The following is a 3,383-nucleotide window of genomic DNA, read 5'->3' on the forward strand; positions in this document are numbered from 1 at the left end:
TACAGGATGGAGGTGGGCCAACTGGCCACGTGGTGCAAAGACAACAACCTCTTCCTGAATATCGACAAGACCAAGGAAGTTGTTGTCGACTTCCGGAGGGCCCCCCTCCCAAACCCCCCCTGACCATCGACGGTGCTGCTGTGGAGAGAGTGAGCAGCACCAAGTTCCTGGGGGTCCACATCAGTGAGGATCTCTCCTGGACAGCCAACACCACATCACTGGCCAAGAAGTCCCAGCAGCGCCTCTACTTCCTCCGTAAGCTTCTACAGAGGCACCATCGAGAGCATCCTGACCAGCTGTATCACTGTGTGGCTTGGGAGCTGCACTGCTGCCAACCACAAGACCCTGCAGCACACAGTGAAGGCGGCTGAACGGATCATCGGTGTCCCGCTCCCCTCTCTTCTGGACCTCTACGGCACCCGCCTCACCCGCAAAGCAACCCGCATTGTGAGTGACCCCACCCACCCCTCACACAGCCTCTTCAGCCTCCTGCCATCGGGGAGACGGTACCGCAGCCTGCGGGCCGGCTCTACCAGACTGAGAAACAGCTTCTTCCACCAAGCTGTCAGGAAGCTGAACTCTCTTCCCTCCCTTCCTTCCCCTCTGCCCCCATGAACACTGAACATTGGAACCTCCTCCTGTTTGAATATTGAAACAGACCCTGGTCACTTATTGCACATTGCACGCATGCACAAGTTTCACTTTTCTTATAATCTGGTTCTATACTCCATTTTATTTAACTTAGTACTTTTTGCACATTTAGGTTTATTAATGTAAATATTATTTATCTTTTTTATCTTGTTTTATTTTATTTACCGTACCCTTTTTTATCTACATTGCACCGTGGGGAGGGGGGAAACGTAATTTCGATTTCACTGTATGTCTGACATATTTTGGAATTGACAAATAAAGAACCTTGAACCTTGAACCTTGTATAAATGACTCTTTTCAGGGCCTTATAATTTACATGTGCTATCAGAGTTGTTCTATAGATGAGTTCATATCTGTCATGATGAGTGATGATGAGTCTGGAATAAACAGACAACATGAAGAAAAATCCTGGTACCATTAACTGTTGGTGACATCGTCTGCACTGTTGTGTTCAGATGTGTTGAAGCACTCGGCGTTGAATCTACAAAGAACATTTTTACCAACATGTTAAAATTGAATGATTGAAGAAATACTAAAATAATAATTCATTCCAGTATGCAACTACAAAGAGGCTTATTCTCAGTACAGTGTGCCATAAAGTCAGTAGTGTGTGATTTCAGACACAGACTTAGTGTCAGTCCTACTTGGAGGTGATGGATGGGATGTTGCATTCGGACACCATGTGAAGCCTGTCAGGGGAAAAAGAAGGTAAAGTACATAAACTGCTCTAAGACAACAGATTTAAAAGAAAAACATCTCTGTCTGATGATTCTTGTTCAAACAGCTTACTGTGTAGATCAACAGACTGACAATATCGTCCATCAGGGGGAATGGCATTGATGCATCCACATGTGTCATCAGTGATGTTGTCACAGGATCCATACAGCACACACTGGTCACATGACCAACGATGCCGATCCTCACACATGCACTGAACACCAGTACTGCTTGCAGAGCAAACTGGAGACCAACACATGGTCAAAGTGTCATTCTTCACGGTCATAAAGTAGTTGAAACATGTCCTTCTCATGTGTCTAAAGTTAAAGCCCCGTTTCCACACAGCAGTTTGGTACGGATCAGTAGGGTTTGGTTCAGATTAGCATGATCCCATTTTCTGTTTCCACAGCCCTATATAGGCGGCGTATAAGCCAGATGCCGATAGCCGCGTCAGCTACGTAATAGTGTGACATCATAGCAGCTAACCGCTAACAGCTAACCGCTATGGAAAAAAATGTGGCACAAACAAATCCAACGATGAAGACATCCAGCAGTTCATCTCCTCTGTCACTGACATGTGACTCTTTGTTACAAAACTCAATCAAGCTTTGTATCAGAGAAGGCTGTGTGCCGTGAGGAGAAATACAGACGTAAACAATCGACTGTGTATTGAAACATGGCAGGGCTTTGTTTAACCTGTAATTATATTTACTCATAGTCACATAGGGGCTGCTAAATCTTGTTTGGGGGATTATTGTATACAGAGGGGGGGGACAGCGGGTGTGTATTGTAACTAATGTCTTGTGTCCTGCCTGTCTGTATACTGCTACTGGATGCCTTGAATTTCCCTCGGGATCAATAAAGTATCTGTCTGTCTGTCTGTCTGTCTGTCTGTCTGTCTGTCTGTCTGTCTGTCTGTCTGTCTGTCTGTCTGTCTGTCTGTCTGTCTGTCTGTCTGTCTGTCTGTCTGTCTGTCTGTCTGTCTGTCTGTCTGTCTTTCTTTCTTTCTTTCCCATTGTCATAGTGGAAGTGACGATACTTTTTACCAATCAACAGACTGCAGTGTTTAGCTCCACCTTTTTGGGTCGACTCGATTTTCTTGTTAACCCAACGGAAGGGTACCAAAAAGTAGGACGGTACGGGTCGGTTATTTGGGAATCTTTCCTAGAATTAGTCTATGGAAATGCCACAAAATATGTGCCGTACCGAGACGAACCAAACCGGACTGCTCAGTGGAAACGGGGCTTTAGAATCAAATAACAGAAGCTATTCGGTCTACCTGTAGACATGTTGACATCAGAGATTTGTATTTGGTCATTGATGCTGAGAGGGTAGCTGATGTTTTTCAGAATAGTCCTCAGCTGATTTATCACTGTGACATCTGACATGTTCAACTCAACAGAAATCAGGTATTCATTCACAACAGGAAGAGCTGCAGAGATGAGTCAACGACAAAAGATATTAAGTATTTGTAGGGTTGTATATTGAGCACAAACAGGTACAAATGTGCAGCATGTGCAATATGAAGCTCTGACTGTCAAAAAATCTAGTTCACATAATAAAACAATTTAATTTCAAAACGGGTGTTGGTGAGAAGAATCAAAAAATCTAATACATGCAATGTCTTTTTTTATCAATGTAAAAAAAGGGAAAAAAACAAGAAGTTTTAAAGTCCATCTTTTATAAGCTTTCAATAACTCACCCTTTTTCAAATGGCAGAATTGTCCATTGGATGGGATACTGTTGATACACTTACAAGTGTTGTCAGTCATATCGTCACACACTGTGTATGAGATGCAGTTTTCATATGACCAGATATACTGATCCTCACATTTGCACTGGAAGCTGCTACCATTTGGGTGGCACACTAAAAAACAACGGTTTTGATATATTTAAACTATTATGTTGGACACATCAGACATAATAATAATCCTAATCAGAATAATTTTAATTGATATTGGGACCGTGATTATTAACCATGATTATTCATTGATTTTACCCCACCGTTCATCACC

At 43.1% G+C, this 3,383-nt stretch overlaps 1 long non-coding RNA gene across 1 annotated transcript; it reads right to left on the reverse strand.

Annotated features, from left to right (window-relative positions):
* Positions 1-1,077: 1,077 nt before the first annotated feature.
* LOC306821421 lies at positions 1,078-2,746 on the reverse strand. The gene is made up of 4 exons (XR_013778795.1): positions 2,648-2,746; positions 1,441-1,611; positions 1,296-1,340; positions 1,078-1,132 (listed from the first exon to the last, which is right to left on the reverse strand). It is a non-coding gene; the product is annotated as an uncharacterized lncRNA (long non-coding RNA).
* Between the last annotated feature and the right edge of the window lie 637 nt (positions 2,747-3,383).

This window comes from Symphodus melops (genome assembly GCF_947650265.1).
Source record: "Symphodus melops genome assembly, chromosome: 1".
Taxonomy (NCBI): Eukaryota; Metazoa; Chordata; class Actinopteri; order Labriformes; family Labridae; genus Symphodus; species Symphodus melops.